Source organism: Pleurodeles waltl, chromosome 4_2 (genome assembly GCF_031143425.1).
Source record: "Pleurodeles waltl isolate 20211129_DDA chromosome 4_2, aPleWal1.hap1.20221129, whole genome shotgun sequence".
NCBI lineage: Eukaryota > Metazoa > Chordata > Amphibia > Caudata > Salamandridae > Pleurodeles > Pleurodeles waltl.
The window spans coordinates 953,025,076-953,039,651 of record NC_090443.1 but is presented as its reverse complement, the minus strand read 5'-3'; the positions used below and the strand labels follow the sequence as shown (position 1 = coordinate 953,039,651).

At 49.2% G+C, this 14,576-nt stretch overlaps 1 long non-coding RNA gene across 3 annotated transcripts in view; it reads right to left on the bottom strand.

Moving 5' to 3' along the window:
* Window positions 1-14,576, bottom strand: part of LOC138293521 (uncharacterized) — a 945,691-nt gene that overhangs the window by 112,973 nt on the left and 818,142 nt on the right. The gene's annotated exons all lie outside the window — the stretch shown is intronic.

Genomic DNA, 14,576 nt, shown 5'->3' with positions numbered 1-14,576 from the left:
GATGGCGGTAGGGGGTGTCAGAATCCCCATGGCGGATTCTGTAGGGCAGTGGTAAACCGGCAGGAGACCGGTTTACCCTTTCTGGCCGCGGCTGAACCGCCGCGGTCAGAATGCCCTTGGGAGCACCGCCAGCCTGTTGGCGGTGCTCCCGTGGTCGGTGACCCTGGCGGTCACCGGCCGCCAGGGTCAGAATGACCCCCAAAATGTATAATTTGCAGTGAGAGATGCTGTTAAGCCTGAAATTACAAAATTGAAGGATTTGAACATAATAGAAGACAATGAGCCTATTGAGTGGCTGGCACCCATTGTAGTAGGGCAGAAACCAGACCAATTAATCAGGATGTGTGTCGATCTTCGTGATTTGAACAGTGCCATATAGGTAGACAGCATCTGCTACCCAATATCAATGCAATGTTGGTTACCATCTGTAAGCGTAAGTAGTCTTCTACATTTGGATCTGTCGTCGGTATACCATCAAATCGAACTGCATCCTAATTCCCAACATCTAACATCATTTATCACTCCATTTGGTGCATACTGTCTTAAGCAAATGCCATTTGGATTGGCATCCGCGTCTGCGGTGTTTCAGAGACTCATGCAGAAACTGCGTGGATACATAAATGATGTTTGTCACACGTCCCCACTTCCTGAGCCTCCCCTTGGGACAAAAAATACTTTACAAGGGGGACAACACAGCTCCCACTCCTCAAGCCATTAAAAGCCCCAGGGAGCCCCAACCCAGAGAAATTTAGCAGTTAGAGTTATTTCAAGGAACTATAACTTGCGCCCTCGCCATGCACTGCTAATCACCCCACAAATTATAGCACTCATGACATCTTTTATAACATTATTGATAAAGTCACTGTAACATCTGCAGTAAAATTATTGATCACATACCTATGCATGGTGGGGCGCGAGCTATAGTTTACTTTAGATAATTTGGAACCTAACTATAACGTCCATGTAACCTTTGTTTTTTTCAGTGAATAAATATATATATATATATATATATATATATATATATATATATATCTACACACACACACACACATCTATCTATATATATATTTTTTTTTAAACCACCAGAAATTCACTGGTGACATCTCAAATGGCATCACTGATAACATGGATGATTTTCTTTTTAGTGTAGCATAAGATATTATTAGACCTAACAATAACATCACAATAACCTTTGTTTTTTGGGTTAATTTCTAGGGGTTTAACTAAAGTAAAATCTAATTATCTTACCTCACTATAAGGTCACTTTTTTTAACATTTGTTTTTTTCAGTAAATTCTGTTTTTTATCATATTTATCCAATTCCCTCACCGAGCATGAGAGTGGCTGCGAGAGTCTCTGTCTGGGTGTGAGAGTGCATGCATCAGTGTCTTAGTGTGTGCATCAGTGTCCGAGCAGGTCTGTGAGTTGGTGCATGAGGGTGTTAGTGGGTCTGAGAGTGGGTGTGTGAGGGTCTGAATGGGTCTGTGAGTGGGTGCATGACGGTCTGAGTGGGGCTGTGAGTGGGTGCACCAGGGTCTGAGTGGGTCTGTTAGTAGGTGTGTGAGTGTCTGAGTGGGTCTGTGAGTGGGTGCGTAATTGTCTGAGTGGGTGTGTGAGTGGGAGAAGGAGATTAAAAGAGAGAGAGAGTGAGAGAAAGAGAATGGGAGGGACATAGGTAGAGAGATTTTGAGGCTTTGATGGATGATATACTTAGAATGAGATATTTCTGCACTAAGTGAAAAGAAAAATGTATTTGTCAATTAAAAACAGTAAGATCACCTTTCAGTATGAGCCTTAAACATTTGCACTTGAAATAAAAAAGAGGAAAATTACCAGGGATACACCTGGACTCACACCCTCAACACTCAGTGGGAAGGTCTGTGACCTTCACACTTGAGCTATTCATTTTTTAAATATTTTTTGTAGCCCTTTATGGGCTATCCGGGACCGCGGGGTTGGGAGCCTCAAAGCCTCCCCCAAAAAGCATCCCCCATGTTCTCTGATGACTTTTTAAGTTTATTTTATTATATGCCCTTCATGGGATATGGGTGACCGCGGGGAGCCTTAAGGACTCCCCTGCCGCCCCACTGCTCCAGGAAATAGGCAGCTGCTTTTAACTGCAGCTTCCTGGTTTCTGGAGCAATGCTTTCATCTCTGTTCCCTGCAGGACAGAGTTGAAAACTCCACTTTCTGGCAGCAGACCTATTTGACAGGTCACGCTGTCAGAAAACAAAGTGTTTGCTGTGACTATGTCCCGGGGGTGGGCATGCCGGCACATGGCATCAGTTGCTCCTTAAGGGGGACAGCGTGGCCCCCCTCCAATGTGGAAGAAGGCCTGGGGAGGTGGTGGTCCCCGGGCTATGGGGTCTGAAATGGACCATCTATTATTATTTCCAATATAGCCCCGGGGTGGTGGTGGTTTCTGGCGCTGCAGGGGAGCCACGTGGCCCCTGCACACTATTTAAATATAGCCCTGGGAAGTTGGTGGTCTCTGGGGATACGGTAGGGCTGCACACCCCTCTACATTAATATTGCTTAAAGCCCAGGGGAGGTGACTGCCCCAGGGGCTGTGGGGGGGGGTGCAGACGGGCCTCCCCCACACAATTTAAACATAGCCCCAGTGAGGTGGTGGGCCCCAGGACGCAGGGGGCTGTGCGCCCCTGCACATATTTCTGGCATAGCTCCGGGGAGGTGGCAGTCCCTGGGGCTACAAGGAGTGAGCCAGGCCCGCCCCCCGCCCTGGTTACACATAAACGCTACCCCTGGGACTTGGCCCAGCTCAGGGCTTGAAAAAGATGAAGCCTACGCTTCATTACTTTTTTATTTTCATCGGATCTGCCACAAATCGGGCTAAATTGTAATACAAAACGCTTTTTAGCCCTGGCGGGGTCCCTTGTGATCTCAACACCAGAGCTAAGGGGTCAGGGTGTTCGTACCCTGGCCCCTTTTGTATTTTTTCTTTTTTTCTGGGACTCAGCTGAAGCCGAGTCCCAACATGTCTTCCAACACTTCGTTGTTGAAGTGTTGGCAGCCAATCAGATCTCACCACAAGATCTGGAGGGGTCGCAAATCCTTTGTATCCCAATATATACAAATTTGGACTTCCTTAAATTTCTCAAAAACCACTGAGCGGATTTACACCAAATAACAAAAAGAGCTCTTTCTGGACCAAGAGCTACCTTTCTGCCAAATTTGGTGTAACTTAGTATGGTAGTTTTGGCACTATTGCTGTTCAAAATCCCGATGGAAAAATGAATGGGGAAAACGCATTTTGGGACTGCCCATTTTTCTCAGCCACTGATTGACGGATCACCCCGAAACATTCCAGACCGCAGCTGATGTGAACTTGAATGTTTATTGGAAAATTTTGTGAAGATTCATCAAACGGTGCCAAAGTTATTAGCAAAACAAAAACGCTCTTTTTTATAGAAACTAGGTCCTAACTATAACTATCTAGTGAGTAGGTTTTAATTATATATATATATATATATATATATATGTGTGTGTGTGTACATACATATACCTATATTTTATTTAGGTATATGTATGTATATATATATATATTACCTAGTAGCTGTCCCCACTAGATACTCATGGTTAAAACCTAGTTTCAATAGAAAAAGTGTTTTTGACTTGTCTATATCTTTGGTGCCCATTGATGAATCTTTACAAAATTTTCCCAAAAAACTCAACGCTCACTTCAGCTGCTCTCTGGAATGTTTCGGGGTGATCTATCAACCTAGGGCCAAGGAAAAGGGGGGGGCCCAAAACATGTTTTCCCAATGTTAGTTCCCATAGGGTTTTTGAACACGACTAGAGCCGGGACTACTGGATGGAATTACACCCAATTTGGCAAAAAGGTAGATGTTGGTCCAGAAAGTGCCCTTTTTGTTATTTGGTGTAAATCTGTTCCGTAGGTTCTGAGATATTAAAGAAAAATCTAATTTGTATACATAGGGACGCAACGGCTCCGCAGACCCTCCTGATCTAATGCTGAGATCTCATTGCCTGGAAGCGCTTCAACCGAGTCCCTGAAAAAAAGATTTAAAAAAGAAACGGGGCCAGGGTAGGGTCACCTTGATCCCCTAACCTTGGTCTAGGGGTCACCTAGGGACCTAGCTAGTGCTAAAAAACATTTTCTTTTTGTAAATCTTTTTTGAAAAATTGTGGTTTCCCGCACTTTTCCATTTCTTTGCTCCTGGGTGGGACAAGTCCTGGGGGAATGGAAGGGGGGTGAAAAAAAGTGGGGGTGCACGGTGTCCCCCTCCTAAGGCTTCTCAAAACCCCAGGGACCGCCACCTCCCCGGGGCAAAACATTTATTTTAAAGGGGAAGTCCGCGCAGCACCGGGGACCACCACCTCCCGAGGCAATTCATTCAAATTAAGGGGGGGGGGGGCGTGTGACCCCCCCGCACACCCGGAGACTGCCACCTCCCGGGGGCTGAAATAAAATAATGAAGGGAGTCCGTCGCGGCCCCCCGGCCCTGGGGGCCACCACCTATCTGAGGCTAAATTAAACATTGGAGGGGGGGCAACGCAGCTCCCCCTTGTGGAGCCATAAATGGCCCTGAGGACCGCCACCCCCCAGGACCAGCTCCTACTATGTTCTGGGGAGCCCACGCCCGGGACGTAGCTGGGACATATCTGTTTGCTCTGACTTGGCTCACCACTGGCATGAGGAAGACAGTGATGCAGGCCCTCATCACCAGTTGACTGGACTACATCAACGCACTCTACACAGGCGTCACCACCAAAGTCATGCAAAGACTCTAGACAATCCAGAACGCAGCTGCCATACTGATCCTCAACCTGCCCAAGAGAACTCACATCACCAAGTATCTGAAGGATCTCCATTGGGTCCTGATCCCGAAAAGATGCCACTTCAAATACCTGACCTATGCCTACAAAGCCCTCCATAACCCAGCATCTGCCTACCTGCACAACCGCCTTTACCTCCACCAACCAACCAGGGACCCCTGCTCAGCACAAATCGCCCTCGAAAAGATATCACACATCCGTCGCTGCTGCCCCTGAGGATGCTCCTTCTCCCACCTTGCTTCCAAAGCCTGGAATGCCCTCTACCTCCGCATCGCACCCTTGCTGACCCAATTCAGAAAGGAACTGAAAACCTGCCTTTTCGAATAAACACTTGCAGTATGCCCCAGGATACCCACTTAAGTGACAAGCCGCACCAAACAAATAACAGCTGATTGATTGATTGATTGACTTGGCAGGAGCTTTGACAGCTCCTTCCAAGTCAGAACAAACACTCTGCTTCCAGCGGGCGAGAGCTGTGAAAGTGCTACTGCAGGCTGTAAGCAGAGTTTTCATCTCTTTTCCTGCCCACATAGAGGCGACAGGGAAAGAGATGAAACAATTGCTGTTGCACACAGGGAGATGCATGTTTTACAGCTCTCTGTGTGAATTAGCAATGCCTGCTCCCGCAGGAGGTGGGTAGCCAGCTGGGACCATGGGGGCCTTGAGACTCCCTCTGTGGTCCCATTGCACACTGGGTGCCCTGGGGGGCACCCAGAAGGTATGTCCAGGCCCTTGGAGATGGGGTCCCTGGTCCAATTATTCCAGGGCCAAAATCGGCCCGGGTGGGGGGAGGACCACGCGGTCTCCTCTTCCATTAAGTGTGCTTACTCAGTGATTCCTTATTGGGAAGTCAATCTGAAATCCTCGGAGGTGAATGCATCATTGATCTATTGGAGTGCCATTTGTATGTGGCTGTGATGAGTGGGTTCTTTCTTGTCATCTCCTGGTCAGAGCAGAGTCCATAGTTCTCCATTTAAATTGCCAAAAGTATGCAAATATGCAAATCACCTGAAAGCTCCGCCCGCTTGGCCCCGCCACATCCAAATTAGTAATTTGCAAAGGTCTTCCCCCTTTTGCCAGGATGATGGACAGCTTCCCAAAGTGTCCCCTCAGTGGGTTTCCCTTCTATTTTGGAGGCGCATTCTCCACAAAGTAAAGAAGCACTAACATCATATGGACATAGGAATAACCCTGGTTTAGTGGAGATTTATTTACATCTTTGTATTCCTGTTGGCCTCTCTATAAGAGGATTCATGTTATCACATATTTCTGGATAAAGACGCACCATTGACAATCATATTGTCAAAAGGCACACAAGGTCACTGGTGACATTTCCTTGTGCTCCATTACACAGCTGTAGTGTAGAATACATACTCAACATTTACCAAAGGAGGCAGAAAGAACTCCACTTGGGTAGATATTTTGTGCAAAACTGTGGACTCTTCTTGGATAAAAGGGCAGCTGAGGTTCCTTTGTGGCCGAGTCACACACACAGCTACTGACACCCACACAGACACTCACACAACCACTCACAGTTGCACCCAGACTCATGTACTTACAGACCCACTCAGACACTCACGCACCCACTCACAGGCCCAATTAGACACTCATGTACCCACTCACAGATCCACTCAGACATTCACACACTCACTCACAGACCCTCTCAGGGATTTATGCACCCACTCACATACCCACTCAGAGACTCACGCACCCACTCACAGACCCACTCAGAAACTCATGCACTCACTCACAGATACACTCAAAGACTCATGGACCCACTCAAAGACCTACTCAGACACTCACGTGCCCACTCTCAGTGCCACTCAGACACTCACACAACCACTCACAGACCACTCAGACCCTCGTGCACCCACTCACAGACCCACTCAGACACTCAAGCCTCCTGTCCACATGACGGAAACCTGTAGGTGGCACAGGGTTGGGTAGTTATAGCGAGTTGGCCGAGACCATGCGCGGTGGTGGTTGGATTAACATATGGTAATTAAAATGACTTTACATTAAAAAAAGTAGAAATTCACTGAAAAAAAACAAGGGTTACAGGGATGTTATAGTTAGAAAACCGAATTTAAAAAAAGATGGAAATTCACTTAAAAAAACAAAGGTTACAGGGACGTTATAGTTAGGATCTGAATTTACTTGCACAAAACAATAGAAATTCAACAGTTATAGTTATGGTTAGCTCAAGCAACTATAAAACAAGCCCTAAGGTAACAAAAACTTGCGCACTTGCCATGCACTGCTAATTACCCCACATAATACATTACTCATGACATCTTTGATAACATCATTGATAATATCAATGTAACATTTGCAGTAAAATTACTTAGGAGAAACCTGTGAATCATATATATATATATATATATATATATATATATATATATATAGAGAGAGAGAGAGAGAGAGAGGGATAGGCCCTCTGATATCAAAGGAGGGGGATGCGCGACCACGCTCCTGTAACCATTAATGGCCCTGAGGACCGCCACCCCCCAGGACCGGGCTCCTGCTATTTGCAAAGGTGCCCACCTTTGGAAGATAGCAGTTTGCTTTTGCTTGGTGGGAACTTTGACAGCTCCCACCAAGCAAGAGCAAAGAGTAACTCCGATCCCAGCAAGCGGGAGCTGGTACACTTAGGGCACCAGTTATCGTTACTTGAGATAACCATAACTATAACTGCTGCATTTCTGTGGTTTTGTACGAATACAAATTGAAATTGCTGCAACAGATGACATCAGACACCTCCTCGGCATTGGAGGAACAGTGGCCCTCATCCTCTTTGACCTATTGGCGACCTTCGACATCGTCTCCCTCCACACACACCCTCATCACCAGACTCCACAGTATTGGCACCCCTGACTCCACTTGATTGCCTCCTTCCTCTCCAGCTGAACGCAGAGGATCCTCCCCCGCACCTTCGTATCCGCACCCAACGACATCATCTGCGGCATTCCCCAGGGCTCCTTGCTCAGCCCCACCCTCTTCAATGCCTACATGACTCCATTGGCCAATGATACCCAGCTCGTTCTATCCCTCTCTGATGATGCCTCCACCACACAAATGAACTTCCAAAACACCACGACCGAAGTCGCCGCCTGGGTGGGGACCAAATGCCTCAAGCTAAATTCTGACAAGACAGAGATCCTCATCTTCAGGAACAAGCCCTCCCCCTGGGTGACAAATGGTGGACCGCCACCCTAGGCCCCCTTTCTATCCCTACCAACCACGCACACAACCTTGGCATCATCCTGGACCCCCAACTCACCATAAAACAACAGATCAACACCGTCTCCTCTTCCTGCTTCCATATCCTCAGCATGTTCCGCAAGATATTCTGATGGATCCCCTTCACGAGCAGGAAGACAGTCACCTAGGCCCTCATCTCCAGCCGCCTCGACTACGGCAATGCACTCTACGCCACAATGATGAAGCAGCACTTGAACCACCTCTAGACCATCCAGAACATGGAAGCAAGACTCGTCCTCGACCTCCCCAGAAGAAACCGCATCTCTCCCCACCTCCTGCTGCATATCCTCAGAATGCTTTGTAAAATCTTCAAATGGCTCCACATGCACACAAGACGTCACCCAGGCCCTCATCACCAGAAGACTCGACAACGCACTAAGGGGGTCATTCCGACTCCGGTGGGCGGCGGGCGCCGCCCGCCGGGCGGAAACCGGCTAAACACCGCCCCGCGGTCAGATGACCGCGGGGGGCATTCCGACTTTCCCGCTGGGCCGGCGGGAAAGCCCCAGCAAAGATGAAGCCGGCTCCGAAAGGAGCCGGCGGATTTGCTGAGGTGCGACGGGTGCAGTGGCACCCGTCGCGATTTTCAGTGTCTGCCAAGCAGCCACTGAAAATCTTGCTGGGGGCCTGTTAGGGGGCCCCACAACACCCGTTCCCGCCAGCCTCTTCCTGGCGGTGTAAACTGCCAGGAACAGGCTGGCGGGAAGGGGGTCGGAATCCCCATGCGCCGCCATGGAGGATTCCTTGGGCCAGGGGAAAACCGGCGGGAAACCGCCGCCGAGGTCAGAATTGGCCAGGAAGCACCGCCAGCCTGTTGGCGGTGCTTCCATGGTCGTTGGCCCTGGCGGTCAATGACCGCCAGGGTCAGAATGACCCCCTAAGTGTTGTCATCTCCAGCCAACTCAAGCAAAGATACAAACCATCCAGAACACCTCCTCCAGACTCATCCTAGACATCCCCAGAAGTGCACACAGCATGCCCTACCGCGTGAAACTTCACTGGCCTCCCATCCAGAAATGTTTCAAATTCAAGCTTTACATTCATACCTACAAAGAACTCCACAACTGAGAACCAACCTACCTCAAAGACAGACTCCAACTTTACCAACCCTCCATAAATCTATGTTCCAACTCTACCTCCCTCGCAGGAATCCCCCGGAACGGCAGAAGCAAGACAGTAGGTTTTGCGTTCTCCTTCATTACAGCTAATAGCTGCAACAAACTCCATCTATGTTTCATGACCGCCACTCCACTCCTCGACTTACGGAAGAACCTGAAGACTTGGATGTTCGACTAGGAGCACCTCAAGACCTACTCTACTGCTCTGCCACCTGTATACCCTCACGAGTGATAAGATATGCCATACAAATCCACATGACATAACATGACACGACAAAGAAGAAAGAACTCTGGGTTTTTCTAGTAAAGTTTTTGAGCATAGGATTAGCACAGGGCCATCCACTCTGAGCTAAAAGGGACAAAAGACTTTCACCATTCCAGGCACAGTATGGAAAAAGGCTTTTGTCATTTTACAGCTATGGCACTGTGCAAATCCTATGCTTTAAGATTTTGCTCTACACTACTCCAGGTGCAGTATGGAGTGCTGAAAGGCATTTGTCATTTTACAGCTCAGCACGGATGGCACTGTGCCAATCCTCTGCTTAAAGATTTTGCTGTACAAATGGCAAAAGACTTAGGGGGTCATTATGACCCCGGCAGTGAGTGGAAATGTGGCGGGAGTACAGCCAACAGGCTGCCGGTACATACCGACACATTATGAGAATGGCGGGTTGGCTACAGCCAACCCACCACTTCTCCACTCATACCGCCACGGCGGTATCAGCCGCCGGGCCGGAGATGTCAATCTCCAGCCTGGTGGCCGTCACAGTACCGCCGGCAGCATTATGAGCCTGCCTACCACCATGGTTTTTGTGGCGTTAACAATGCCATGAAAACCATGGCGGTAGGCCCTACCAGTGACAGGGAATTTCTTCCCTCTCACCGGTAGGCGGCTCCCCCATCCCCCCAACACACACTTGACACCCGTCACCCACCCTCCCTCCAAACCACCTACGATCATCACTGTCCCCCACCCCCTTCGATCACACTCCCTCCCCACATCCTCTGATTATCACACTCCTCTCCATAAACGCACACACCTGCAGACACGCACCACGCATACACCCAATCAGTCACACTGGCATACACACATTCATACACGCATACTTCCAGACATGCTCGCACACATTCTTACACACAATCATACTGACATGCAGACACGAGATCAGTTCTCCATTCTTACACGCATTCACTCACACGCATACAACCACGCAAACAACACAACACACACAGACGCATTCACACACACACTCACACATTCATGCACACATCCAAACACACACACACACAACACCCCTGCCCCCCTCCCTTGTGGAGGCCCGACTTACCTTTGTCGAGGAGGCATTCCGGAAGGGAATGGGAAGGGGCGCTGCTACCGCCAGCAGCACCCGCCAGCAGAACACCACCAGGCCATATCAAAGGTCATGATATTTCTGGCGGCATTCAACTGGTGTGGCGGTGTTGGTGGTAGCAGCGCCAGCTTACCATCGTCCGCCAGCATGATCACTGACGGATTTCTGCCCTTCTTGTGGCAGAAGTCCGGCAGTGATCATAATATGGCGGACGGATGTTAGCCACGGTGACAGTATTTTGGCAGCCGTCACCGCAGCGGTAGGTGGTTTTTACCACCAATGTCAAAATGAGGGCCTTAGGGGCATATTTATACTCTGTTTGCGCCAGATTTGCGTCATTTTCTTTTTACGCAAATCCGGCGCAAACTTAACTGAATATTTATACTTTGGTGCTAGACCCGTCTAGCATCAAAGTTATGGAGTTTGCGTCATTTTATGGACGTGAAAACCTTCCTTGGGTCAATGTGATGCAAGGTAGGCATTCCCGTGCAAAAAAATTACTTTATGGCATATACGCCTTATTTATCCTCCCGTGCAAAAATGACGCACGGGAGGAAGAGGGCCTTAAAAAAATGGCACTAAGCCTGTTTAGTGCCATTTTGTAACGCCTGGGTCAGGGCAGGTGTTAGGGGACCTGTGGGCTAATTTCCATGTTCTCAGACCATGGAAGCAGTCCAGAGGTGCCCATCCCTTCACCCAAGGACATCCTCTGCCACCCTCACCCCCCCCTGGAGGACACCCATGGATGGGGGGACCCATCTACGGTAATTCCAGGTAAGTATTTTCATTTTTTTTTTTTAAGTGGCATAGGAGGGCCTAATTTGGGCCCCCCTACATGGCACTGTGCCCAATGACAATGCCCAGAGGACATAGGTCCCCTGGGCATGGCCATTGGGCAGAGGGGCAAGACTTCTGTCTTTGCTGAGACAGGAGTAATTTCCATGGGGGGTTGTGCGTCAAAAATTACGCTAGTCAGGTTAGAGTCAATATTTTTGACGCTAGCCTGACTTGCACCATTCTTTGACGCACAACCACCATTCTTCCCTATGCCTCTGCTGCACGGTCAACTTCATTTTTTTTACGCTAACCTGGCCTTAGCGCCAGCTAGTGTCATTCCTTAAATATGATGCCCGGCTGGTGTATAGGAATGGCGATAGCTGGCGTTAAACTTTTTGACTCAAACCTGTGCTAGCGCAGGTTGGTTTCAAAAAGTATAAATATGAGCCTTAGTTCCCTTCTAGCTCAACAGGATGGCAATGTGCTTTTCCTATGCTTAAAAACTTTGCTAGAAAAACAGACAATTAAGGTGAGCACATGTAGAGTGTCGATGGTATTGCAGGGTACTCTATACTGAAGCTGCTCTCCACCTAAACTTGGAAACTACTTAGGGGGTGATTCTGACCGCGGCGGACGGCGGTCGCCGCCCGCCAAGCGGTTCCCGCCGAAAGACCGCGGCGGTCATTCTGGCTTTCCCACTGGGCTGGCGGGCGACCGCCGAAACTCCGCCCGCCAGCCCAGCGGGAAACACCCTTCCCACGAGGAAGCCGGCTCAGAATGGAGCCGGCGGAGTGGGAAGGTGCGACGGGTGCAGTTGCACCCGTCACGAATTTCAGTGTCTGCAAAGCAGACACTGAAATTCTTTGTGGGGCCCTCTTACGGGGGCCCCTGCAGTGCCCATGCCATTGGCATGGGCACTGCAGGGGCCCCCAGGGGCCTCACGACACCCCATACCGCCATCCTGTTCCTGGCGGGTGAACCGCCAGGAACAGGATGGCGGTATGGGCTGTCAGAATCCCCATGGCGGCGCAGCAAGCTGCGCCGCCATGGCGGATTCCCATGGGCAGCGGAAAGTCGGGGGTACACCACCGGCTTTCCGCTTCTGGCCGCGGCTGTACCGCCGCGGTCAGAATTCCCGGCGGAGCACCGCCAGCCTGTTGGCGGTGCTACCGCCAACCTCCGCCATGGCGGTAATTACCGCCAGGGTCAGAATGACCCCCTTAGTGTTCTTGCTTCTTTTTTGGCATATATATATGGGCTTGTATTGGCCCCAGGGACCACCACCTCCCCATGGCAAATAAAACATTGTAGGGGGCCGCACTGCCCCCCTTGTGGAGCCATACATGGCCCTGGCTTATCACCACCCCTCTGGGCCAGCTCCTGTTATGTCCCAGGGTGCCCACCGCCGCGATCTAGCTGTTTGCTTTTGCTTGATGGGATCAAACAGCTCCTGCTTGCAGAAAGCAGAGTTTTCATCTGTTTCTCTGCATGCAAATATGCATGCAGGGAAACAGATGAAAACATTGTTCCTGCAAGCAGGGAGCTCCTATTTAAAGCAGCTCCCTGCTTGCAGGAGCAATGCCGGCTCCTGAGGGAGTCCTGCAGGAGTCAGGAGCCGGCTAGGACCGCTGGGGCCTCTCTCTCTCTTCCATCTCATAATGAGATGGTATAGAGACAGAGAGAGAGAGAGAGAGAGAGAGAGAGAGAAAGATTGTTATTGCAATGGTTTTGCCATACAATGACTTCAAAGTGTCACACAGAGTTGGGTAGTTATAGGCCGTGTGTGGCAGTGGTTGGATTAAAGTTTAGTAATTAAAATTACTTTACATTAAAAAAAACATAGAAATTCACTGAAAAAAACAAAGGCTACACGGATGTTATAGTTAGGAAATACAATTAAAAAAAACCTTAGAAATTCACTTAAAAAAACAAAGGTTACAGGGACGTTATGGTTATGTTCTGAATTTACTCGCACAAAACCAGAGAAATTCAGCAGTTAGAGTTAGAGTTATTTCAAGCAACTATAACTTGGGCTCTGGAACCTTTGTTTTTTTCAGTGAAGTTATGTGTTTTTTAATTCCATTTCCTAACTATAACATCACTGTAACCTTTGGCCTTCAGCCATGCACAGCAGGGGTTGGCCACAGGGCCTGGCCTGCTGCCAAGCCCCTATCACAACCCAACCCTATGCCGCGCACAGCAGGTTTACTTGCAGGGCCTGGTATGCCACCAGTCCTTGCAGCCAACCCCCCTTAACCACCCAACCCCATGCTGCTCTGCACAGCCTTTGGTCGTGTGCATCGGGAGTTGGTTGCAGGGCCTCTGGGTGTGAGGATAGGTGTGAGAGGATGTCTCTAGGTGTGAGAGTGGGTATTAGAGTGCTTGGGTATGAGAGTGGTTGTGAGAGGGTCTCTGTGGACGTGAGAGTGTCTGTCTGGGTGTGAGAGTAGGTGTAAGTGGGTGTCCCTGGGTGTGACAGGCGGTGTGAGAGTGTCTCTGTGAGTGTACGTGTGGGACTGTGAGTGTATGTGTGAGAGGCTGAGTGAGTCTGTGAATGGATACATAAATGTCTGAGTGGGTCTGTAAATAGGTGCATGACTGTCTAAGTGGGTCTGTGAGTGAGTGGGTGAGTCTGAGAGGTCTGTGAGTGGTTGCATGAGTGTGTTAAGTGGGTCTGTGAGTGGGTGCGAGAGTCTCTGAGCGGGTCTGTGGGTGGGTGAATGAGTATCTTAGTGAGTGTCTGAGTGCGTCTGTGAGTGGGTGTGAGTGACTCTGCCCCAAAGGAACCTCACCTGCCCTTTTATCCAACAAGAGTCCACAGCTTTGCATGAAATATCTACCCAAGTGGAGTTCTTTCTGCCTCCTTGGGTAAATGTCCAGAATGTCTACAGCTGTGTAAAGGAGCACAAGGAAATGTCACTAGTGACCTTGTGTGCATTTGGCAATGTAATTGTTCCTTGTGCATCTTGCTACAGTATTCTGTGATAAGGTGAATCCCATTATAGAAAGACCAACAAGACTACAAAGACGTACATCTCCCCAAACCAGGATCCTTCCTCTTATCTATATGAAGTAAGTGCTTCTTTATTTGGTGGAGATGTCCTCATATTCTTCGGCATCAAGAATGCAGGATCAAAATCATCAGGAAATGCAGCAGGGAGCCCTTTGGGAAGCTGTCCATCATCCTGGAAAAAGAGGGGAAGACATATGCATACTACTAAGGCAGATGGTGCGGGCCATGGGGGCTTAGC